Source organism: Syngnathus floridae, chromosome 6 (assembly GCF_059516105.1).
Source record: "Syngnathus floridae isolate MCC-2025c chromosome 6, RoL_Sflo_1.0, whole genome shotgun sequence".
In the NCBI taxonomy this organism is placed as follows: domain Eukaryota; kingdom Metazoa; phylum Chordata; class Actinopteri; order Syngnathiformes; family Syngnathidae; genus Syngnathus; species Syngnathus floridae.
Window position 1 is genome coordinate 16,440,306 of NC_142418.1, and position 27,215 is coordinate 16,467,520.

General features: G+C 40.4%; 1 protein-coding gene across 30 annotated transcripts in view; it reads left to right on the plus strand.

Annotated features, from left to right (window-relative positions):
- The window catches only part of mctp2a (multiple C2 domains, transmembrane 2a), a 160,844-nt gene that overhangs the window by 132,579 nt on the left and 1,050 nt on the right, over positions 1 to 27,215 (plus strand). For 11 of the 30 annotated variants that reach the window (XR_015858890.1, XR_015858865.1, XR_015858881.1 and 8 more), the window contains 4 exons: positions 476 to 608; positions 3,532 to 3,629; positions 19,789 to 19,821; positions 23,844 to 26,393. The gene's annotated coding sequence lies outside the window, so the exon portion shown is untranslated. Of the gene's footprint in view, positions 1 to 475; positions 609 to 3,531; positions 3,630 to 19,788; positions 19,822 to 19,925; positions 20,025 to 23,843; positions 26,394 to 27,215 lie in introns of all 30 variants that reach the window. The other 19 variants (XR_015858872.1, XR_015858882.1, XR_015858886.1 and 16 more) reach the window with 17 other exon arrangements.

Consider the following 27,215-nt stretch of genomic DNA (forward strand, 5'->3'; position numbering starts at 1 on the left):
GCTGTTCTTCAGTTAACTCAAAATACAAAATTCTTAGATGTGCTTCTAATTTAAAACCAAAACATTGTTTTCTAATCATACAGTGAATTGTGTATAAAAGAGCAGAAGGCTATTTCCCCACCGCAAACAAGCGTAATTTACTGACCGGTGCTCGTAGAAGAAGATTGATAACAAACGAGTGGCCCCCATTTGAGTGTGTATTTAATTGCCTAATGGGCGTTAAAGGTTGGTGTCGTGTGGCATCGTGTGACATCTCCTCGAGCTGCTTGCTTGCTAATGAGCTCAAGTTTGGAGCTCGGCAGGAAGTGCTGAGTCCTCCTTTTCCCCTCACCTGGTCACAGCTACCTGTAAATAAGACTTAAGTCATTAACGTGACAGACTTTTTGGCACAAGTTGCAATACGCCCCCTAAAAGCTGAACTTGCATTTCAAATGTGACTCCTATTGTGTGTGTTTTTTTTTTTTTTTTTTTCCAGCAATTTGTGTGTTCTAACTAGCGGCGCCTCGCAGCACTCCCCCATGTTCTGGTCCATCTGCCTCCTGTCCATTGATCAGCCTTCCAGGGGGCATCAGTCTGTTTAACATCTGCTACGAGTTGCCGAGGCTCAGGTAACCGCGGCGCCTATTGATCTCGGCGTCCACCTGCAGCAACATCTGCTCGGCCGCATCGTCCTTTTTGTCGGCGCTCGTTTGCCTCGGCTCGTCTGGTCCACTTTGACTCGCTCGCACAAAGGACTACGCGCCTCTGTTCGCGCGGCTTTTTACATTGTTCCTGTAATGAAGATGGAATTAACCATTTCGGAGTGGGCGTAGTATGAAAAAAATATATATATACTTTCTTTAAAGTTGACTTTTATTTAAATGGAAATATTAGTCTTGATATAGTGACATTTTATTTTGCTTGGAACTGCAACGAGACATGACTAGTTTGAATTTATTATCACTCATTCGAAAATTTAAATTAGGAAAAAATATGTATATTTAGTTGAAATCTTTTAAAAAGGAAATACTATATTTATAATTGATCATCAAATCGTATCTTAAAAACACATTCTATTGCTTGATTAATAATATCTGGTTGAGGTTGGTAAAAATACACAGAACATGCTTCATCATTTAGTTTCAAATCATAAAGCAAATTTGATTATATTAATATTTGGTTGAAATCATGAAAATGAATTCACAATTATATATGATCATAGCATACAAACGTGTGATTATTTTAAGCTCAAATTCATAATTAGTACAAATCATGGAAAAAAATATTTGGAAATGATTCCATGTTGCTATATCGTACAATCAATCTGCAAATTAATTTCAAACAAGGCCAAGTGTATAAATACACATCTTTTATATAGTGAATACTGAAACTGGATGTTGCACAGAAAAATGCATATTTACAGTTACAAAGAATAGAATAACTTCAAGGTCCAATATATATATATTATAGATGACAAACATTTATATGAATATAAATATGATATTAATACAAATTTACTGTTGGTCTGTGAATCATCTTAGAATTTGTCTCCAGAGCTCCGAGGGGAGAAAAAAATGCAACCGCAGCCGAGCTTGTTTAATTTGCTCTTTTGCGTGCGGGGCGCAGGTTAGTTCATTTCAATTTTTGATTTCAAAAGCTATCAAATACACCTCGTGCGAGGAAATCAATTTTCCCAGCTGCCCCGGCTTTTGTGGCAAAAAGAGCGGCCGGCATTGGGGGAGCGGCCCCAGTCACGTGACCCAGTCAGAGATTAGTCGGGGAAGGCCGCGTTGCCGCCACCTCAATTACGCTCTGCCTCTTGTCATTTACCTCCAGAACACCTCATTCATATTTAATTCATGAAAGACTCGGCGAGATTAATTGTCGTATAGATGACGTGGAGCAAACACCGCAGCCGGCGTTCTACTCATTGCCTGTAATTTGGCATTAAAAAAAAAATTCCCATTAAAAACTGCATGTCTGTCGAAAACATTGATTTTAATTGTAAGGAAAATGAAGATGGGTGGCTTGATTTAATTGTCTGTAAAAGTGCGACTGGCAGCGAGTTTGTCTTTCCACGCTTCTCGATACGATCAGTGGCAGTCTTTCATCCGCATATCACATGCACAATGAAGCCATTTTGATCACAGCATTACTCTCGCAATTATAAACTTTTAAATACGTGCGGCGGGTTCATGTAAAATCCTTTTTGATACATTTGACCGATTGTTGACATCGTCTCGCTGCACGGATGCGAGCATATTTTACAATCTCGTTAATTTTTTTTTTTTGTCGCTCCGACTCAAACCCAACCCTCCTTTTTAGTCAAAGCGAATTTGGAATATATTCAGTAATCAAAGAATGGATCAACCCCAGCGACTGGAGAGGAGGCAATTTGCGGCCATATCATGAGATTATATCCATTAGACGGCGTGTGGGTTTGAATGCGTGTGCGTGTTATTCTATGGCGAGTTCCCATGACAACTGTTTTGGGGCGAGGCCTCGGTGGAAAACCAAGCTCAGCTGTCATCGCTTCACCTAAAAGCTTTGTAATTGCTCTCATTTGCATAGCACAATTAAGTGTGTTAGCTCACAGCAAGAACAATCAACCTCCACTAAAGACGGGGGACGCTATAATTATTATATCAGTGGATTGCGAGAAGCGCCTAGTTGATGAGCCTGTCAAGCTCCATTCCTCGGCTCTGCGCAAACACTCGCTCTCCGGCAGATTTGTGAAGCTGCTTGGAATGTTTGGAGTAAAATTGACTACCTTGTTCATCGCCGTTATGTTCCAGAGCAAACCGTAATCGGGTAAAAGATGTGATATAAAATTTGCGAGCATAAAATGATCAAAGAATGTACATCTGTGTGGGCTGTCTCTGCGGAGTCTGCGGGTGAGTGTTGGGACGTGAGCTGTGGCTCACAGCAGCACCTGCGTGAGCGTGCTCATTGTGCAAATTTCACGAATCGATACAGATTTCCATATTTTTCAATATTTTTGAATTTTAAACACTTATATTGATCATCATTATTTACTTTTATCATGTTGTACCTGACAATTGTAGTGTCAAAAAGTTGACAAAATGATGATGAATTGTCAAAACTAGTTTGTGGCTTAGATTGGACCGCTGCAAGCTATAATCATAATTACAGCTACATGTAGTGAATCGTCAACATCAATTTTTAGCGCCATGTTTTGCTTTGGAGATGAACACATCTGCAATACCTGCTTCCAATTTAGGCTCATTTGAGTGGATTCCCTAAATGTTGGAAATGGTCCAAAATGGCGGCTTCAAACAAAAAAAAGCTTCTTGTTCATTGTCGACTGTACAATAAATCAGTTGGTCAAATAAATCAGGCATCACATGGGTGCTTCCATGTGCAAATTTGTCCGCGTACCTAATGATGTGTCCTGTCAGTGAACCACTTTCACATCCGTGTTTGATCCGTCACCGTTTTGATCCCGCGGCGCTCTCGGTCGTGGTCGACCGAAGCCTCGGAAAGGTTACGTGTACACGGCGTGCTCATCATTGTTTCTTTTCTCTCCCTTAGACGTCCGGGGAGTCTGTAATGAAGAGCTCTTGAACTGCCGGGCGGAGACGCGCTGAGATGAGAGTCCAGCAGGACGCCCCTTTTGGCTCTGCGGGACGGTAACACACACACAGATACACTCTTATTGTTTGATAAATCGCAGATTCTTTTTTTTTTTTTTTTCCGCTTGTTCCAGCGTGTTTATTGTGGAGGGTAACAGCCTTGACATGTCGCCATGCAACATTTTCAAAGCGACACGCATGAAAGCAGGTGCTTTCTAAGCTTTATTATCAAGCCTGTGATCACATGCTGCAGCACATCTTTGCCTCCGGGGCCCTGCCATGTAATGGAGGGACCAAATAGCAAGCTCTCTCCACCCCCCACCCCCCTAACGTAAACTACTCAAAGACCAGCATCAATTTTAATTTGTATTTATCCTGTTGATGCCCCCCCCCTCCCTTTTTTTTTTTTCCCTCGTCGCACAAATTACAGCCATCATAGCTGTGATTCCAGCAGCCCACGCGGCGCGCTATCAGAAAATTAGCACGCGGCACAACCAGTGGCGGGTTCAAGGTGTCACAACACAATTATGCTACGACGGCGACCTGACGAGCTCTGACTGGTCGCCGGTTTTGTGACAACTAAGCCTGAAGGGCTGCCGTGTCTGTCACATGCAGGGGATACATTTAGTCTCCTTTGTGGGTTCGTCTTTCAATTCACATGCTTGCACGTTAAAAAAAAACTATTGAGATGATTAGTGGGTGTGTCATGAATACACTGTGTAGTAAATTATTAGGAGGAGGTTGTTTTTCTTTCGCAGTAAATGTTTTTTATACTCTCTTAGGATCTTGTCAAACGAAACCACTTTGATGACAACAGTATTTGGTTTTATTGCCGTGTTAAAAAAAAATAAAATAGGTACGATAAGAAATCTTTCATTGTAGTATAAAAAAGCTTTTGGGTAACCTGGAAAGAAAAGTACAACTATTTTGAATTATAGTCGTTATCTTAACCTTGCGTGAAGGAAGCAGTGTATTTTTTTTTTTTAGGTTTAAGGTTATCTTAAATTTTTATGGGTCGTATGTTTGAAACAAAAAAAAAATAGCAAATTTGAGATTAAAATCCAAATTTTACAAGAATAATCAAGGACATAATTTAAATATAGATTAATAATTTAGTCATAGATTGTTTTCGCAGTATAAAATTAATGTTGGTACATATTTCATTCATTGGCGAGACGTGCAACTTTGCAAGAATAGTTTTTACAATATGAATATGACCAATTTTTGGGCGTGTCAGCATTACATTATCCCCAGTATCAAGAAGCAATTGTGTGATCCTAAGCCTTCATTCCATTCAATCCTACTCGCATAAATATTTGGTCCACACTGTGTATCAATTCAGCTTCATCTTTGCGGTCAAATTCACGCCAACCTCCCCGAGAGGCGAGTTGACTGCTGTCTATCTACGCGTGCGTGTCATTAATAAAATGAAGCCGTCAAGTCGAAAAAGCTTCTGCGCTGGAGGAGTCAGCTCACGGTGACTTTCAATCAAGCCCTAATCCTGGCGTCTCATAAAAGTTGGAGCGCAAAAATGAAGGGAAGCTCCTCACTGTGCTCTCGGTGTCAAGCCATTAGGCTGTGTGAAATGAGGTGCCACTCACCCTTCCCAAAGCCGTCCATACGGCCGACGCGCCGCTAAAATACGATACGGGCTCAACACTGTCGGCTGGATGGAAACATAATTGTGCTGCGATGGTCGTCGTGCGGACGCTAATATCCTCTCACATAGACTTGAAGAGGATGCAACATCCAAGTTATAGCGGTTTGATGCCACATTGATCGGAAAAGCGTGGCTTTAAAAGACATTCAAAGAAATTCAAATACAAGCGGACGGACGGTTGGATCCGTCTTCATCGACTTTGAACCTCTTTGAGTCCCCTAAGACACAAGTTGTTTTTGAAATATAGAAAACTGTTTTGTATAAAACATGACAAATCAGGATTATATCGCGTAATGACGTGGCCGAGTGAGCTAAAGTCCCGGTTTGTCTGTGTGGGAGTGTCTGGATGTGAGTTGTGGCCTACAGCAGATTTTCAATTTGTGTCAGACCATTCAAATAAATGGCAACTGTGGTTCTCCTCGCCCACATGTGAGAACGTTACACAGTATCTCCAATCTCTCATTTCTGTTCACTCGAGTGGAGCTCGATAGTAATAACTCACAAGTCAACATACCACTGTATTGAGTTGCGAACTTATTTCTGCTCAATAGCGTTATAGATCTTTCCGGGAATCAGCTCCTAATAACTACGAAGGCGTCAAACAACAAAGATGTGGCCCGATAGTGGATTTACCCAGAGGTGGTACGCCAGTAACAATGAGGAGGAAATAAAGCTAATAAGTGTCACTTGGATGTGACAACACATTCTACATGCTTCTTTCAGATCTCATTTCCATTGGGTAGCCGAGAGATACCCTGAAGCGTGCCTGTTAATGGGCGCCTCCATCAGCCGTGCTGGAAACAGCCCGCCTCATTACTCACTCCGCCACAACTGTGCCCGGGGGGTGGTCCTTTTCCCCCCAGAGCCTGTGCGTGTGTGTACTATGTGTGAGTGCCCCAGTGGCGAGTTTATTTCATTTATTTCAAGGAAATACAATTCAAGTCGCTTTTGTTTTATCCAACTCAGTCGCTAAGGATAGTTTCAGCGGAATTTGTGTTTTTGTTGTTGTTTTTTGTGGATTCCTTCTCATTGACTGACAAATTAACTTGACAACTTTTAAGGCAGTCCTACTTACTCATTAACCAACCAATTAACTCTGGTTTTTGCATTATCCTACTAACCTTTGTAGTTTTTGTGACCCTACTCACGACCCAATTGTCATTTTAGTGTCATCTTGCTATTATCTATCATTGTGGTCGTGTAATCCTCCGAAGTAAACAAATAACTACAGTAAATGTAGCATTAGCATAATTTGCTACTAACACACTGTAATACTTACTGTCGTTTTTTTTGTAGTTTGACTCATAACTATCAATACTTTGTGTAGTCCTTTGAACTAACAAACTAATCATTTTGTGTGATCCAACCAAGTAACCGGGTTTTAGCAATTTGTCTTGTTTTGCGTTATGTTTGTGTCAACTCACTTACGACTACTAGCTAGCTCATTTTCAGCATAGTCCAGCTACCTACAGGTATGTACTAGGTGTTGTGTAATTCCACAAACTCACAATGTAGTTTTTGTTACTAATTTTCACACAGTCCTCCTGATAGCTACTTGAATAGTTTTAGAGTAATTTTAGTGCAACCCTACGGTCTCTGGACTCGCATCGTTTCTGTGAAAAGAATGTTTTACATGCTGTAGACAAGCAGCGCCCACCACCTGATTGGCCGTCTGATTCTACAGCACTCGCTTTGCAATTCAGAGTGAGTTTCACGATTGGTGAAGGTGCCAAATACTCGATGTAACCTTTCCTCCCTCCCCAACCTGCCCAATGAATATTTTAAATGCGAATTTCTCGCTAGATCCGCCTTTGGAGCGCCATTTCCCTTCTAATGTGAGCTCCTCTACATGATTTCTTATCTCTCTCTCTGGTCACTGGTTTCGATCTTTCTTGACAAAGTCAACAGGGGGCATCCTTCATCTGTCAAAACCAAACATCGGAATACGTTTCATGCCATTCGCTCCTTTTCTTCGCCTCCTGTTTGTTACCTTGCCCAGATGATCATACCTGGCCAATGTTAATCAACAAGAGAAGAGATAAAGAACTAGCGGCTGACCCTCGGACCACTTGGACCCAGCCGGAGGGTCCGGCGGCAGCATGGCGTGCCGCAATCTGTGAAGCAGATGGCTGCAGAGAGCGGCAGGTCTCAGCCTGGCTGCCTCCGAGCTCCCCCGTTTAATACCTTCCTGTATCACAGACTTGTTAATAGTCTGGGCAAAAACTCACAGGGCCCTGTTCACTAAAGAACAATAGCTCCCGTCTGCTGGCTCACTTATTTTGTGATCTCCATCCCTGGTGGCAAAATGGTTGCTGCTATGCTGTGTGCCCTTTTGTTACATGTTTGTTTATTTCCTGCTTGGACTTGGACAGTACTGGGCCAAAGGCTATGAGTGAACAACTCATATATACATCGTATTTTCCGCACTATAAGGCGCACTGGATTATAAGGCGCACCTTCAATGAATGGCCCATTTTAAAACTTTGTCCATATATTAGGTGCACTGGATTCTAAGGTGCACCTTCAATGAATATATGGAAACTTTGTCCATATAGTATAAGATGTATACATTTGGCCCACGGGCCTGACTTTGGGCACGCCTGCTGTAGTGGCTCAATATTGGTCCATATATAAGGCGCACCTGATGATAAGGCGCACTGTGTATGTGGTGTGTATACATTTTTTTTTATTTATTTATATAGTGAAACAATACAATAATGCTTATGTGAATGGTTTTACAAAGTGGTTAATTAAGACCCAAAGGCAAAGAAGTCATCAAACATTTGCCTGACTTCTGTTCCTCCACCTTGGCTTGTTGTTGTTGTTTGGTTTCGGTCTGCCGAGCAGCTATAGCAGAATCCGCCTTCCCTCCTCATCCTCCGTGGCGTCATTGTGGATGAAGAGTGGCAGGCAGCAGAGTGACAGACTGCCCCCAGAGATGACACCTGTCACCAAGGGGAGCGCTGCTAATCTACAAGCCTCATTTTGTTTGAACTCTTTGTCACCTTGCCGTCAAATCCTCCTCTGCTCAGCCGCTTGCCAGGTTTTTTTTTTTTTTCCCTTCCCCTCCCTACCGCTTTTTTGGCCCAATCTCAGCATGGCGCACTAGACAGAAAAGCAACACGAGCCTCTCTGATGGCTCTGAAATATCACTGCTACTTAGCAATAAGTGTTTCCTCATACATGCGCTATGAGTTGGTTTGAAAAATGTCATAACTGTGTATTAAATGCATAATTAACAATCATTAATTGCTTTCAACAGTAAGTGGGCCCACTAAATAGCAAGTGCCACACATCTGTATTGTCTCCTGTACACCAAAATTATTACTGAGCTACCTCCATTTACGATCAATTTGAATCACCTCTTGCCAAATAGTGAGACTACTCGCCCCACAGCTATAAATGCAATTGGCTAGCGATGTTTGGTAACATTTTAAACATGACGTAAACAACTTGAACATAATTGAGAACAAACTGCAAATCTCAACTTAATATTAGGCGATTTATTTTGCTAATTCTTATGACACTATCCATTTATTGTACTTTATAATACAATTTTAACTGAAGGCTAGGTTTTTTAGCTCTTTATTAAAGATGTGGAAGATAATTTGACCTGCAACATTACAGAAGATTTCAATGACAGTTGTACATGTGTGTGCAGCTTTTTCGACCGGTTATCCATGTATTATTTTTTCCAAATCCGTTTTCTAATGCATTTTCGACCGTGTAAAACCGGCCTTGTACCCCTGCGCGAATGACAAGGAGGAGGCATCCCTGTTCAAATGTTTTTATTCCCCAAACAAAGCCCCATTCATTCATATTGAGATGTGTCTTAGTTAAATTGATCTCAATAGAAATGCAGTCTGGAGTGGAACGGTCTCTATGGAGCAGCACACTCCGCCCCCCTGGCCAAATATCTATATTGTCCACTTCTACAGACTGCGCTTTGTAATTATAATATAATTCATTATGTCCGTGCAGCATGTGCCACAAAGAGGGTAGTACCCCTCCCGACGCGCCCTGAAATCCTCCCGCACTGATCAAGCTGAACGTGCACATTGTCGTTTTTTTTTTTTAAAAAGTCGGCCCGCTTGGAAATCCCCTCTCGCACACACCCACCGACAACAATAGATTTCCCCCTTTTGCTTAATAGAGATATCAGCCGCAAATCTGACAGCTCACAGCGGCCTCGTCCACGGCTGTTGAGAAATCTATAGCACGTTGACAAGCCGGCCAAAAGAGCATTCATTCATACCATAACCACCATATTAGATTATGTATTTAGTGTTATTACTCCCGCTCCCAAGTGTGGGAAAATGTTGAGAGAATGAAAAAAATAATTATTTCTGTTTGCATTGGAAATAGTGTTAATAAGCTACACCTATTTATCATTTCGCTAGCAAAATAGTAGCGGGGGCGAGTCGCTCACTATTTGGCAAGCTTGAGTTTTCCATTTGTTTTAGCACAATTAGCTACTTCAAGCATTGCTGTTTCTATAAAGTGTTCCAAATGTGTTAATAACCACTTTATAAACAATTTACAAAGGTATATTATGAAGTTTACCACAATTGGCCAGTTGCACTTACAGCTAGCGAATTCAGTAGTCTCACTATTTGGCAAGCGTGAGGCGAGTCTTGCAGTACTCAATTGTTTACCTTGCAGTTGAAGTCTTGATGAAATGTTATCGAATGTATCAATTACCACAAATCATGTTTAATTAGCTACTCCCATGTCTAGCTAGAAGTGGAGCCATTTTTTTTCAATGCCTCTATTAAATACAATTATCTTTTCCGCACACATTTTCAATGGCTGTGCCAAAAAAAAAAATATTGGCTTGCATATAGTTTCACTTAATCCTTTTGCTTATTATTGAGAGTAAGATGCAGCAGTTGACAAAGATAAAAAAAAAAAGCTCATCTCCATCCAACACAATAGCTGAGGTTAAATACAAGGTTGCATACATTTTCCAGTGTATTCATATTGAAATAAAAGCAGCAATAACTGTTGCTTATTGCATAACAATGTGTATTTTTTCGCATTGTGAAGGCAACCGGTAAATGCGAGAAATTAAACAATTGTGATGTAATTTTTTTTCAATTTGTAGATAAATGAAAAATTACATTCATTCATACCAAACATCACATTTACATCCAAATCGTCTGCAGACATTTGCATTTTGACAGCATTCCGTCCTGATCAAACTAAAGTCTGTTTTCCCATAAAGCATGTAGCATGCTAACTTGGGCGCTATCCTTTGATAAATGAGGTCAAATATAAAACCAAAAATAAGTTATAAAATTCCCCATACAATATCTTTGCGCCGAGTGGGAAAGAAGTCACAAATAATTTTTTGGGTTGTAACCAGAGCGTGTCGAAAGAGAAGCGCTCGTCTTTGAGTCTAGAAGGAGTTCCGGCCTCCCATCGCACACCGATCCAATTAACACCCCGCCTGCCAATCCCTGTCGGGGTCATACGTCGGCTCCCGTGGCGTCGCTCTACCTGTCTGCGCCGCTCTCCATGCAATCTGGAATTAACGCCGCGTCTCACCTGGTCACGCGGACGCGCCACAGATTAGACCGGTGCGGCCGGGAGATACGCCCGGCTCTCCAAATGAGGGCGCGGGGGGTTAAGATTCCAAATGCAGCAGGGGCTATTGTTTTGCAACTTCTTTCTTATTCATTAAACTCTGAGGTGAACCCCCCACACCAAATTACCTTTTTTTTTTTAGTTTTTTTAATTCTTCCACAAGCCTGATAAGAGATTTTATTTTAATGAATAGCTAGAAGTTAGCAGTTATCGCTAAGCTACTTGGGGGGCTAAGTAGGCTACTTCTTTTGTGAAGTAAAATAATGTATTTAAAAAAAAAAGATTGCATGTGAAAGGTTTAACATGCATTATTACAATGATGGGTTTAAGTAATCTTTTGCTTTCACAGTTTTTTAATTAAATTCATATAAAAATAGGCCGAATTTACCGGTAATGTTTTTCAAAAAAATTTAAATTGCTTTTTATTAATCTTTTATTCTCGTCAGATTTTGGGGGTCAACTTGAGTAAGCAAATAGTGATTATTAAAGTAAAAAAAATTGTACAAACTGGGAAATTTGCTATTTTTTGTTAGTCAATGGTCGTCGTCGAAAAAGTGGAAACTGTCTCTTGTGGTCCTCTGTTGAGATAACAAACCGAAAGAGGAATGCGTTAGTATTGAACACATTCAATATCACTTTAAACCACTGCAGCTCGTCTATCTGCCCGAGGCGAGCTGGGGAAAACAACATTATAGGCCATCTTGGACACAGATACATCACGCTACCTTGGGATGTTCAAAACCATTAACATCAGGCAAAGGCCTATCACTTTGCGGGAGTGTATGTGAAAGGTTACACTCACCTCAGCGTGTCCCTGCGGTTATTAAGACAACACTTGTGGAATCCGCTGGGCGTGTTTTAGCAAGAAAAAAAAAAAAAAAAGCCTTTTTATTTGACTGCAAGTCAACGACACAAACATGACATAAGTGCAGCTCAGCTTGTTCACCGCCATGTAATTGGGATTTCTTAACAGTGTATTGTGTACGTTGACAGGAGTTGCCAGTTGATTGCCCTACATGGGTGTCTAATTGATTTAGATTAAAAGAAGACGGCTTGGGATGGTTTCTGCGGGGAAAAAGAAAAAAAATAAGCTTGGTTTCGCTTTGCCCTGAAACTGCACAGGGTATATCTCACATGCCGTGCCGATGACATCATCAAGATGAAGTGCGGGCTGAATAACAAAGTCAAAGCCGGAGAAAGTGCTCTCGCCGAGCTCCACTACAAAGTACGACCAGCGGATCCTCCCGCCCGCCTCGCTTTGATAGTGGACCGGCCCGCGTTATAAATAATGGATTACAGCATTTACAATGCAGAGAAAGAGATCTCGCTATCAGTAGAATGAAAATTCTAAGGAGGACAAGGAGGGGAAAAAAAAAATGTTAGCGCTTTGCAGTCTTGCGCATAAAGGAGCGTCGATTTTTTTTTTTTTTTTCTTCTCGCATTGTGAGGGTTAAGAGTGTTTGGTTTCCCTCCCACTTCTTCTTACATTTTGCGCTAGCTTATTTTTCTGGCAAAAAGGTGTTTGTGGTCTACTGGGACCACTTAAAAGTTTATGCAGAGCACTAGCCAAGTTGGACAAAAAAAAAAAAAAAAAAAGGGCCTTGAAGTCTACACACACTGGCCCCTTTCTCAGAGGCTCTCAGCTCCGGCTTGGGGGGGAGTGTTGTTGGTTTACGAGAGGGAAAATAGTCCCGGCCCTCCGCAAAAGTGAAATGGGATTAAGGCCTTTGTTCGCTCCACAATGGTGAGGGGAATTAGCAATAGTTGTAGGCACTTAGAAGAGCTCTCACACACAAGCTTATCCCAGATTTTGCACAATAATCATTTGAATATCAACAGTGTTTTGCAACTACAGCGCTAATGTATAAACCTCCCTTTAGGATATCAAAATCCCACCCCCTCCCACCCCAAAAAAAAAAAAAAAAAAAGAATTTTAGCCGGTGCATGCATCTGAAATGTTCTTGTTTGAGAGAGAATTATTAAATTTGAGCGCATTTTGCACCACAGAAAAACATTGGGAAAAATATTAAATTAGTTTTTTCGTATGTATTCCAGTTCTCTTGGTTTGTGGAATTTGTGATTGTCGTGATTTTAGCTCTACTTGATATTTTGTGGCAATCAAGAAATGCTTTTGATGTTGGTTATAAATTGAGACAAGGAATTTGATACTTTAGTCTTGTTCTTTATATTTTTTTCTTTTCAAGTCGGTTCTCATTGGCTGGTCCAATATTGACTCGAGTGAGGAATGCCATCAGCAAAAATCCAGTTGTTGGGTTTTTTTTGCAGTTTTTTTTTGTGGTGATAAAGCAAGACTTTGGATTTAGTTTCAGAAGAGCTCCTGTCTCATGACTTTCCTTTGTATTCATCACAATATGGCCACATTTTAGGAATTTGCTGTTGTCTGCAGATTTTAGACCGCTTACTATTGCTGACTCCAAAAAATTGCAAAAAAAATGTTTGCATCTTTGGCTCCATCACAGTTATTAGTGCAATTATTGACAAAACATTTTAGTTAGTTCTTCTGCCAGAATGAGTCATTTGATGACATTTTCTGGGAGTGATATGCACGGACTCATTTTTTTTTTTTTTATGCCCACGCACTGAACACGTATTGTCCCGATCACAAAACATTGAGTGAGATCAGCAGACTTGTCAAGAGGCCCCAGCTTGAATATGAATGATGAGAGAAGAGCAGGGTGGTCTAGTCCGAGCGTCGCTTCTGGCTCTTAGGCAGGTGAAAATAAGCTCCACTGTCCCCGCCAGCTGCCTTCATCTCCACTCGGCCACTTCGCCACGACCGAAATGGACGTTGCCGTGCGGGCATAGCTTGTTTTCAAGCCCATTGCGTCTTGAGCTGTCAAACCCGAGAAATGAAGACATAACGCCTTCCCCTTCTTCCCTTTGGCTGAATGCCCTCGAGTGTCCACATTGTATCGGCGTGAATGTGGCGACTACCATGCGCAGGATGAATAAAGTTATTTGGAAGGGGGCGGAGGGGTGAATAGGATGTCGTGAGCCCCCTCGGCTTTTTGAGGGCCCCGCGGTGCGGGGGTCACGGCCCAGCTGCCTTTTAGGGGTGAAAGGGACACCAGCGGGGCCGAACGGCCTCGCCAAAAGAGCAGACAAAAACCCCGACGGTGTCAAATAAAGACATCCCAGATTGGACGTTGACAGATTCTCAACACCCCCCCTTTCCTCCGTTGCCCGAGTCGCTCGACGCACTTCACACTTTGAATCTTGGCTCAGATTTGTATCAAGTGTCCTGGTCAGTGTCCACTTCTAAAAAGTAGACTTTTGGTTTTCTTTGATTTCTTTAATTGATGGGGTGCTTTGGTGATTTCAACCGCATTTCCTCACAGGTAGGATTCCTATTTAATTTCTGGCTTTCTTTTCTAGCAAAACAACCAGTGTTGGAAATAATGGCATCGCTGTCTCTTCAGCAGAACATTTCCAAGAGACAATCTGTCTCGGTCCCACAGGTCCCATCACTCCTGTCGTGGCTTCCTGTTCATTTTCCGATTCACTACAGTCACTTACAGTCCTCAATTTGTCAGTACTGAATGTGCTGTCAGTCCCGTGAGGTCATTGCGCTCGGCCTTCTAAAGACCGTCCCTCACTCCAAATTAAAGGTGATAGAGCCTTGCACTTTCTCGCTCTTCCAATAAAGCTTTATTTTAAGAAACAGTCCAAAACATATTTTGGTAGAAAATCCAGTAAGACTTAAATTTTTTTGATTCTGTATTTTAATCCTTGTGAAGTGCTTCATACAGTAAATAAAATGGACGTCCTTGCGAGCCAAGATCCTCTCAATCGAGATAGGGAAGCAGAAATTTCTTCCAGCGGGCTGAAATTGGCCAGGCTAAGTAGGCTAATCATCAGGCCACATTAGAAGGAATTGCCAGTTGATTTAAGCTGTCAGCAGCCAGCGGTAGGTAGCTCAGGTCCGAAGATGCGGCCACCTCCGCCGCCTGGGGGTGAGCAGGGGGTGGGGGGGGAGTCAAAGACAATTTCCATGGTAAAAAAAAAAACGCCGCTGGAGAAATCCCAGCGACGGCCCCCGCGAGATGATCAGAGAGTGCGACGCGGCCGGCGTAGCGAGATGGAAGTGTACAAGTGTACAACAAACGCTCGGTTCCGGTTGCCGTGCGCTAATCGTGTTGTTTTCACGCGTAGCCACAGGCTATGATAAAGAGACAAAAGACGCTTCTGACAAGTGTGCTGTCAAAATGGGAAATATGGACTATTATATGTGTCAGCCTGTAATCACACACACATACACAAAGAAAGTCGTCGTTTTTAGTTTGGATTTTTTTTTTTTTTTGCTTTTACTCTCCCTTTCATCAAATGTGTGTCAAGTGTCATCAGAGCGCTTTATTCATTCATCACTGGCTTCACATTTAAATTCATTTTCCTTCAGGCTCCTTTTCTGAGTTTTTTTTTTTTTTTTTTTGGGGTGTGTGTTTTAATTTCTGCATACGTGCAGAGTTTGCCGGGAGACAGATCATTTGCGGCGAGAAGAAAAGAGATCAGTGGCGCGCCGGTGGTTTGTCTGATGAGCGACGAGATGAAGAAGCACTTTTACAAAAGGAGCAAAAACGCGGCGGTGACAAGCGTGTTCATCTGACGCCGTTTACGTCACTCTGCATTCGACGTGACAACACTGACGTGTTTCGTTGCGCACGGAAGGCCTTGGCATTTGCGACAGTCGCAGTTTAATTTTTTTTTTTTGCATTATTTCTTTTTTTCATTACAAATTAGCAAGATTGATTTCTACTTAGCTTTATTTATGTTACACAAATTTAGAGGCTGCACTGAAAAAAGTTTTTGTTGAATCAATTTAATTTGGTCAAGTGCATAAAATATAATCCTCTGGATTCGGATAAATTTTTAAGTCACCTTTTGTGCACGACCTGAATAAATAATTTGGGATAAATTCAACACATCATATTATTCTTTTTAGTGCACTAAATAATAAGACAAATATATTAAAAAGTTGGTGTAATGTTAGAAAAATTATTTTGAAAATTAAATCGCTAATGATCTTAATTTGTCACAATTTTACTGACTAAAATCTGAATCGGTAAAATACGTTATGTATTTTCTACTCAGTAAAAACGTCTTTACAGACACAAACCTACAACATGAGTAAAAATATAACTGCAGAGGAGTTAAAAAATTTTCTGTTTTGTCCAAAAATCCAACAATTGCTCCGTTTCATTTTATATTTCAACTTTCATTGTTTAAAAAAACAGAAATATACTTTATCCTGGCCTTATTGTGATTTATTTTGAACATTAGTGCTCGTGTGTTGATTTGGGGGGTGGGGGGCTTGTAGTCTGTTGTGAGTGTGAGCCCCCACGTAACAATAGATAGCGAGGCATGATGACTTATTAAACAGAGCCAACCTGCGGCGTGCCTTTTTCTCATTACCTTTTCAATTCCCTGCTTTAGAAAGGCGTCGGGTGCGCTGACCAAACTCTTGCCGTGTAATTCTCTCTCGGCCGTGCTTTCATCAGCACTATTGGCTGGAGGAATATGAAGCTGATTTTTATCTATCCGCCTCTATAAATTCACAAAAAGCCCTCGAGTCCCCCACCACCACCACCACCAAAGCCTTCTCCCTCATATGGAAGACATCTCCATGATGTGGTCGCCACTATTGCTGATCCTCGCTATCCGATAAAGCTCCCCCTCTCGTTTTTGTCAATGATTTGACAGGCATCTGACATGAGCCTTATACAGACGGTGATTTCTTTTTTTTTTTTTTTTTTTTTTTATTTATTATAATACACTTGTTTACACCACGCTGCTCACATGAAAGCACATCTATCTATTGCATCGCACTCTTTCTCACGATGGGGGACATATATTGACGCCTACAGATTGTTGTAATTCGATAGGACGCCAATTAAATGAGTACTAAAAGGAGAGTAAAAATAAAACTTGTGCTTTCATTTGTAATGTTCACTTTTGCTATATTACCCCCTCCCCTCCAAAAAAAATGGAGTGCTGTTATGAAATGAATCGTTTCAAAGTTTAAAATGCAGAGAAAATATTGAACCCCCATGGTATTTTGCTGAACGGTCAAAAATCTAGAAACATTTCTTTTAATCTGTTTTATTGTGCGTCAAATACAGATTTCACAGATTCAGAGAAAGAAATAGGTCGGCCTAATTGACCCTTTTTAGGGGAAAAAAAAAGAAAATCTTAAATTGGAATTAGATTTATGTTGGTGCTCATGTTTTTTGTCATTTAATTATTAATAATGTTTTGTACTGTGATTTTTGGTGATTTTGCTGTAAAGTGGGTCACGTCCCATTTGGGAAAATCTGGAAGGAAAAATTGATAAATTGGGATTACATTTATTTTGATGGTCACGTTTTTCTTGATTTACTTCAGAATACTGAGTTGCTTTTTTTTTTAAGGTGTAGAGTGGGTTATATTTACACGTTTGAAAATCTAGACAGATGTTTGGCGTTAGAGTTACGAATACATTTATTCTGGTAGCCTTACTTTTTCCTTTTCATTTAAAAAAAAATACTGCCTTTTGTTCTATTTTTTTTAGTTGAACCTGCAAAAAATCTAGAAAAAAATTGACAAAAATGTTTCTCCCCTACTTTCTTTTTACGAATTAAGTAAAATATTTGTAATGTGTTTTGATGATTAAATATAAAGCGAGTCACACTAACCCATTTGAAAATGAAAATGCTTTCACTGTGCTTTCCTGGAAGCTCTACCACCACTCCACTAATAAACACCAAATCAAGCATCACACAAGTGACAAATACCTTAAAATAAAAAATAGTAGCAGTGCTAATAAGACAGTTGGTGTCACACGTGCTTACTTTGAATGTATTCACTTCTCATCTGCTCTCGATTGCTTTCTGGCACTTTTGCAGCAGTATCCTGGCGTACTTCTCTTTGAAAGTCTACAGCGACGGTGTCACTTGTGGGAGGGGAGGCAGGGGGAGAAAAAAAAAAAACTTTCATCATGCATGGCTAGCTAATCAATTGAAATCCAGCTGCCTTAGCGCAGCCACCCACCCATACCCCCCCCCCCTCCTCCCCCCAAGCTAGGTTGTAACGTCGACTCGCTCTGCTTTCATCAGCTCAGCCTGCTCTTAAAAAGAGGACTCCTGTTCTGATGAATTTTTCAGTTTGAAACAGATACTTTGCTTGCATACCTATGTGGACTTTCAAACTCTCCAGTTGGCTTTATTTTGGTTTGTGGGTGTAAAACAATGCAAATTCTATTATTCAATTTCAAAGAAACGGGAGAATGCTCTTTGTGACATCATAAAAAATATATATAAGTATATAATTGGAAGAATGGAAATTCATTTTGTTTGTGTGTAAATTTAATAAATCTGTTTTAGCAATTTTTTTCAATATTGATCTACATATATTTAATAAGCCAAAGAGTAAAAGAGACAAAGAAATAAAATAGTTTTTTTTGTTTGTTTGTTTTTTGTGTATATTTGTAGTTACGCAATATACTAGAACAATCTTAGTTTATTTAGAAATAATGGAGGAATGATAGGGAAATTAAGTGTTCTTCAATTTTTTCATGCTTCGTTTCTGACATGGGCCGTTTTAGATGTTATCATAAAAAATCAATTACAATTCCTAATTTGAAAAATTAAGAGTGAAAAACAAACAAAATCTCAATTCTGAAGGCTACTTTTTTTCTTTGTCACAGGGGTCGAGTAGACCAGTTTTACATTTAATCATCCAAAAATGCAACAGCACAATGTATTTTTGCAGTAAATTGCATTTTCCCCCCCAATTAAAAAAATGAATGAAAATGTTTTCTGATATATGAAAAAAGAAGAGGAAAACCAATGTCTGACTCTTTTTCCTCTTTTTCCTTTTTTGACCCACAACATAACAAAGGTCAAGCGTATGCTGCTTGGACAGCTGACTCCAAACTTTTTTCCATATTATTTCAGAATGAGTTAGTGTTTTGCTTGCATACAAGTCCCGAATTGATTTTCATCAGCACATCACAGCATTTTTTTTCCTTTTTAATGAGATTATAATAATTGTAAGGTTTGACAAGATGCATTTCCGCCCACGCCCCCCCTCCCTTGTTAACTCTCTGCGGACTGGCCTTACATCATTATTATTTCATATTTGCAATCTTCAGCTCCATGGGGGAGAATATTATCTGCAATCATCACTGTTGTCGTCATCGCCCTCGTCGTCCTCGCGATTCTCTTGGTCGCCTCCCAAATAAGTCATTTAGGTGTAAAGCAGCTTCATTTACTCCACCTATTCATGCCCCCCGCCCCTCCCAACCCCCACCGGCCCCCGACTGCCTCTTTGCTGTCATATATCTAAATACAAATCTTCATTTTCTAACTGACAGCTTATTACCTCTGAGCACACATGCTGATAAATTTAATTCCAATGAGTTAGTTTCCATTTTAGAGATCCCATTTATCCGCTAATGTGCTAGCAGACACACACTGGTGGACAAAAAAAAAATTGGAAAGAAAGAAAAAGTGCTACACGTATTTACAGTAAATTTATGACATTTAAAATGTATAAAATATGTAATGGCAGTCTGGTCCTAATCATTAGTAGTATGTTTTCAGAGTAAATGTCACTTTATATCATATGACATTCCTGATTTCTGATTTTTTTTTTTTTTTTTATAAAAAGTACCAGATTGTGACGTGCGTTCTCATCACAATTGTCAAAAATAAAAAAAATGTCTTGTGATATTATTACTTATTTCATATTCAAATATTTTTGTCATATTCTGACATTTCTTTCTTCTGTCTCATAGATATGTGACTTAATTCTCTTTTGTTATAATGCAACTTTTTTTTTTGCAAAATATGACTGTTTCTTTTATTATTTGAAAAACTTTTTCAGAAAAAAAACATGACTAATGGTTTAATATATTTATCTATACAGTTTCTAGTTTTCTTTTACTAATCATTTGAATTGTGTTTTGTCTTGCAGGGCGGTTTTTGTGCGGCAGCATTTTCTCAAGAAGTAAGTAAACTATTATTATTATCAGCTATGATGTTGCTCCCTCCCAGCACCCGTTAACAATGTGGCTAATGAGCCCCATTAAAGGATGAAAGTGTTCTCAACAGGTATGAGAGGACACTGCTGCTTGGAAACTGTGAATGCACACTCCTTTCAAAGCCCCCCACCCCCCTAAAAGAAGAAAAAGCAAAAATGGGTCTCATGAGGTAAAAAAAAAAAGCTTGCTTGAAAATGAAGATAACTGTAGAGCAAACATAGGAATAATAAAACGAAACAAAAAAAATCAGAACTGACGTAATTGTCATATTGATTATTTTTTGCAGTGTATCAAAGATAACAGAAGGGTGTTAAAATAATTTTTGGTGAGGAAAAAAAAGAAAATTCCCCCTAATGATTTGGTGCATGGATCAAAATTTCCCTTTTAATGACTAATTGTAGTTAAAAGCAAATGTAAGCCTAATTAGCGGTGCTGTGTGCAATTACGGCTTTTGTGAGCAGCCGCCGCAGCAGCTTTTTTTTTTTTTTTTTTTCTCCCTCTCTGTCTTGCAGCAGGGCTTTTTCCCACTGAAAGGCTTCACGCTCGGATTAGCCGTGGCTCAATCGCCGCGGAAAAAGTTCCTGCTAACTTGCAACATTTCTTTCACGCGCCTCCCCTCCTTCAATTCTCAACCATAAAAACAAGATAATGCACAAAAACCTGTGACCTTTAGCACAAAAAAAATCAACAAACCCACCATTTTAAATGCTAAATTGTATTTTTTTTTAATGGACAAAAGCAGGAGAATGTAAATAAAAACGATATGACAGTTTGTCAAATGAATTTATCTTTTTCTGCTTGTCTGCACAAGTTTTGCCAATGTTATCAGCAGTTTTCGCTCAAGAATAGCTTGAGGTGTTTTGAGTGTAAATCCGGCCAAAGCTGCCAAACACACACACACACACACACACATACACACACACAGCATATGCTAAATACAGATAAGAGTATTCCTAATAGATCTGCAAAAAAAAAAAAAAGTCTGGTCGCAGCGTAGCTCAATGGATGTGCTTTGAATGTAGTTGATAAGTTGGCTTAAGCTTGAATGCTGTAGCCCGACGCAACATTGTGCAACTGGGGCCCGCTCCATCACAAAATTTGCCTTCCAGTAAAGACCCCCTTTCTGGGGGGGCGGGGGTGTGGGGATTAGAGAAAAGCCTTCCAGATCAGCTCATGTCTTACTATAATTTATGATTAGAAATACGGGCGTGCCAGGAGGAAAAAGCGGCGCGTCGGGATTTTTATTTTTTTTGTAGCCTTTATTTATCTATTTTGTTCCGCTAAAAAAGTGAAAGTAGGGATTTTGTGTATTTTTTTTTCAGCCTCTTAGAATTGGATGGATGGATGGATGGATGGATGGATGGATGGATGGATGGATGGATGGATGGATGGATGGATGGATGGATGGATGGATGGATGGATGGATGGATGGATGGATGGATGGATGGACCGACGGATCGACTTTAATTTTGCGACTTAATGTTGGCAGCAAAGAAAATCATTTTTTTCTTCCACGTGGCTCTTTCGTAATAACCACAGTGGAATCATTGTATAGATTTCTTCATTAATCAAAATCTTTTTTTTTTTTGACAAAAAGTAATTGAGTTGACTTTTATAGAACATTTATTTAAAAAAAAAAAAGCATCATTTCATTCTGCGCTATAAGAAAGTTTGCTGTGTGTGTTGGTGTGTGTGTGTCAGGAGGGCATCTCTTGGCTGCCTCCTTAATAAGCTGCTTGCACGGGCCTCTACTGTAATATATTGCAGCAATAAAGCAATTCCAAAGCCAGCCTGGCCTTTTGACCGGCGCTGAGAGTGTGGAAAGCAGCAGGCCCACCTCTGCTAACTAGGCTGCTTCTCTAATATGAAATACCTGTCCCTGGCTTTTCACAATCGGGGAGGCGGGGGTGAGGGGGGTGGGGTGACGGCGGATGAGGCTTAGCGCTTGATATTTTCATTTGGTCCCCTCGCAAGATGCCACCGTGCCGCTTTAATCTCGTGTTTGACGTTGGAGCGCTCTGTTCATGAAGTCAGCCTCAACTTTGACCCAAGGGGAGGGGCCGTCATAGAAAAATGACAGTGGTGGGTGGGAGAGTAGGGAGGGGGTATCCTTGACCCCTTCCCATTGGCCTGCCAAAGTCTTTCCCCTGCCCTTCTTAATCAGGTGGGACCCTTCCCTTTTTAGCCAGTGAGATGTATTCTCTACTTCCAGCTGCGACTTTCATTCCAAGTGGGCTCAGATGTCCGCTGATAAAGATGCAAGTCTTAAAAGAAGGAAGGGGGATGCTGCTTAGTTTTCACTCATTGATTAAAAGAAAAAAGTCGTAGTTTTGAAATAGATTGGTCCAACTTCTGATCAGATTGATTATTTTTATTATTTTATTTATTCACTCATTTATTTATTTATTTATTCATGTGTTTATTTATTTATTGATTCCTTATTTATTTGTGTATTTATTTATTTATTTATTCCTAATTGTACAAATTGAAGTCTCAAATTGATCATGGGGGGCAAAATATTCCAATCGCAATTGTGCTCAACACAGCATAAGAGGAGGAAGAGTCGGCTAATGACTTCCTCCTTCTTGGTGTGGTTCTTCTCCAAAGCGGTTGTTGTGAAGCGCGTACGACACAAACAAGCCACTTCTCGGCCGCCTGCTGATTGACGCGTAGAATCAATTGCTCCCCATCGCATCCGTGTCAGTCTAATAGGGCGCCGCCCGCTCTAATGATAGGCTGCTCTCCAGCAGATTATAGAGTGGCGTCAACAAAGACTCGCTTCGCCTGCTATCATTGAGCAAAGCCTCATTTTCACTCACGGCAGGTAAACACACACAGATTACAATCTTGACGGCGTATGGAAGAGTCCACTCGTCTTTAACGGCGAATGAATTATTAATACGCCCGCATTAGTGAGAGCCGCTTATGTTTCCTCGCTTTGCAATCACGCCGACTTGTGATTGGTTCAACTTGGTTTGCTCACTCGCGAAGAAATTCTCAAAATGTTTATTGATTACGATAAACGACAGATTAGCGTTGAAGAGTAGATGAAAACGGTTTATGGCGGGAAATAAGCATTGATGGCAGATGTTGCTGATTGTTTGCTTTTTTCATCTTGCCGGTGGTATCAAAATTGAGAAATGGATTCCCAAAACAGGTGTGCCAGACACTCTGCCAAAATTCTGGATGAATTGCACACTTTGTGTGTTTTTCGGCATTTTGAACTGATTTGCTTGACTGTTCACTTCTTTCTAAGTGAGCAATCTTACAAATTCAACTGGGGGATCACATAATTGTTTCCTGTGTATGTGTCACAATAAAAGCTTTGGCACATATTGGAAGTCATCAAAACAAATGTGTTTCCTTAAAGAGCCCCCCCACACATACACACACACACTCCTCTGTGTAATTGTAGTTGTCAAGTGAACACAACACGGGCCCTCTCGCTGCCAACACGACGGAGATCCAAAACAGGAAGCGCCAATAACGTTTAGCCGCTGTTCCTCCGTGTTTACACTTCATCAAAGTTTGATTGACTTAATTGGAAAAAAAAAACTTCCATTCTTCCAACAATTTGCGTTGACCCGCAAGTGAAATTGGATGACTGTAAAAATGTGGCGCACATCAAGCGAGTCCCTCGCCCTAAGTGGCACGTTTGTATATCGTCAGAGTTGGAAAAAGATGACAAGAGAAGTCGAGGCGAGACAAAAAAGACGAAGGGCGCGGCTAATGAGACTAGTTAGCCATTCAAATTTATGGAAATGTTATTAATTACAGACACCTATCTCTCACGGCGGCCATTTGGCGCAAAAGGTAATTACGAGCGACAATGACACACACGGAACAAGCCAAGGCGATCAAAGAAAAACGGAGGAAAGTTGCGAGGCGAAGCGAGCCCGGCCGCGGGCTAGCCAGCCTCATTAAAGTCCCACTGTGTTGATCACCAATTAACCTGCTTTGTTTTTCTCCTTTTGATGCTCCCCCTCAGCTCGTAGCCCCGATGAAGGGAGGCCGCGAGTCGGAGGTGACCCTCTCCCGAGTGGCGCCCGGTGGCGAGGCCGCGAGCCTGATTGGTCCTCGCCAGGGAAGGGGTGAGTGACAGCTTGGAGTTGGCCAATCTCAGTGGGGAATAATTAAGATGATATTTAGGTGAGCCTCATGTGTTGATGAGATGGATTGACACGAAATGATTGTCTCATTTGCACTCCACTAGAATGAAATTAGAAGACGACGACGCTGATTGGATAGCTGTACTGTGTTGAGGTACCAATAATTAGCTACAGATGATTTGAAGTTTAAAAAAAAAAAAAGTAGTAAATAATACTTGAATTTACTTCTGGGGCTAAAATGAACCAAAGTTTGTTTCTCAGTCAAAAAAAACATCACATACTTCTTTGACACCAATTAATGCTATCCTACGACGTCCAGAGAAAAAGATGATTTATTTCCTTTTTTACTATAGGTGTCACTACTCTGAAAATCCTCCATACCATTGTTTGCGTATCGTGTTTATAAAAGGTGCAAGAAAAAAATTGACTAGTGATGTCACAGCAAAGTTCAGCGAGTGTTTTTGTTCCCCGCCAGTGACGATATGAAAGTGCTTTAATTGACTGGGGCTCAGAAAGGAAGATTAGCGCTCGGACGGAGATGAATAGGTGAGAAAATCTCCGGGCTGATTAGACGCCAACAAAATGGGTGGCCGCTCTCAACTTTTATTATGCGGCGATGGAGGTCATATTTAAAATGAGAGATTAGCCGCTCATCACAATATTGGCGGATTATCAGCTACCTGCTAGCCTGGCCGCCGGTCGATAAGAGTTTGACTGCATTTCGAATTAATTTTCCTCAGCTTTACAGCCTCCTATCTTGTTATTGATCACGCCGTTAATCCATAAGCAAGCGCATCCTTTCCCCGAGCGGGAATAAAGAAAAAAAAAAAAGGACTGACTAAGAACTCGAGGAGACGTACAAGTTCCTTCTCCGGTCCTCGCATTGATTTCCACGACAGCGGGAGCTCGTCACACCTCGGCTCCTTTATCTGTTTGTCTTCTCCAACAGAGGGACCTCCGCTGCGGGTGAAATGTAGCCCGTGACCCCTTGACCCTCGGGGTCCGGCATTTGTCTCCAGTGCAGTGACCACAAACAACCCCTGGTTTTGCTGTAAATGTCAGCGCGGCGCCGTTCCCGCCCTCTCGCCTGTGAAGCACAATGCTGCGCTCAAGCTGCACTAATAGGACACTTTGATGGCAGCGCCATCATCGCTTGTCCTGTTTGTTTGATTGATCTACTCACTCTCTCACCCTTCCTCTCTGTCTCTCTATCTGGGCACCATGTCCAAGTGACAGTATTACCTCAAAAGCTGTTAATTATATATATGTGTGAGTGTGTACATACATATATATATATATATATATATATATATATATATATATATATATATATATACATACATATATATATACATACATACTACATATATATATTTTTTTCATATTGTTAAATGACCTCGTTTAATATAGACAATTTTCCTAATGTAGACCTCTCAAAAATAATTCACAATTGATTATTTTTAACCCAAGATTACAGTTCAGTTATTTGATGTTAGACTTTCTAAATAGTTTTAAATATGTTTTTATTTCAGGGGTCAGGATGAAATTTTAATTGCAGCATCATCATGGGTTTGGTTTCTGACCAAAGTAACCACAGACTTTGGTTTAAATAAAAAAAAAAAATAATTCAAGTGTACACCAAAAAACAGACAAAACGCATCTGCTAATTACATATTTTAATGAAAAAAAATTGTCCCCTGGATAAAAAGATAAAGATAAAAAATAGTTTCCATCAACAGATCAGTTTAATAATGTAATAAAATATTAAATGAAATTTTATAATAATAACTTGTGATTATTTAATGGATCCATCCAGCTATGTCAAATATTTGGGCACACTTTTTGAGAAGCTGTTCTTGCTGGTTGAATTGTCAATCCTCACATGTTTGCGGTGATTCATGGTGTGAAGACATTGCTTGTCATGCATCCAATTTTCAGCCACCATGTCACACCCTTCCCCCCTCAGACCCTTTTTCCTCCAAAGACACACACACACACTTCATCATCGGGCCTCCCGAGGTTGGAGTCTGTGCGTTCGGACTCTATTGTTGCCCACCGCTGGATAATGCCCTTATTAATTGTACCTCTTTGTAAGATGTCAGCTGCAGCCTCCGATTGAGATGGATGGATCTCTGGAGTGCGCTCTGCTGCACAGCCTGCAACAGTGCAGGGCCGCCCGCCCGCCCGCCCGCCGGCCAAATGCTCACATAAACGTGCTATTTTCACCAAGATCATTCTTAGTCATTGATTATTTTTGTGTGTGTAGTTAATTAGGTGCATTGAAGCCTGTGTGCTGATCAACAGCATTAACATCAAATCCTTTCCCTCTCATTAACGGAAGCAAAGTCGTGACAGTTCATTGATGCACGTTCCTCCTGGCTGATGCTGGTTTGAACTGAACTATGGATCACTCAGGCTGCCTCATTCAGGTTTGAACACACTAATTAAACACGATTTATAATTATACAATATTAAATGGCTCAAAATAAAATGTGGTGTTGGGGTCAATTTTTTTTCAGCAATTTGCCAAAAAGTGATCATAATTTAGTTTGTCAGCCAAGTTTATGTATGGAATAGTTTTTGTTAATTGAAAGCCCATTACATAAACAACCACTCAAAAACATGGTTCACCATAAAAAAATTAAACTGAAAATAGATTTTACTTTTGTTTTTGCATCATATTATATTTTCTGTTAAATTAGGATCAAAATAATTCATATAGTTTTTTTTTAAATTGCAACCATTACAAATTGTTTATTTAATTTTTTAATGATTTTGACTGACCCATATTTTTCTAAGCATCAAACCAGAGAAATCTTCATTGTCCCATTTTTTCCCCATATATGAACTCTCTGCTGAGAACGAACCAGTTTCTGTACTATCACATCATTTCCTTGTGCTAAAAATCATCGACTGCACAGGCAAAGCCAGAGAGTGAGACTATTAAAAAAAAAAGTTAACAAAAAGACTAAACTAGTGATGTGCATTCCAGTTCTTTTAAATGAACTGAATCTTTAGAATCAGTTCACTCAAAAGATTTGTTCTAACGAATCGTTCAACGAATCCTCCCCACACACGCACACTGATCTTTTTTTTTTTAATGTCAATAACACATACAACTAAGCAACACAACCAGACAAAAAACAAGTAAGCACGGTAATAACGGCAACGCACACATTTTTCTCTATATGGAAACAACATATACATCAAACTACCTCCCCCCCAAAAAATATATAATGATGATAATTGGC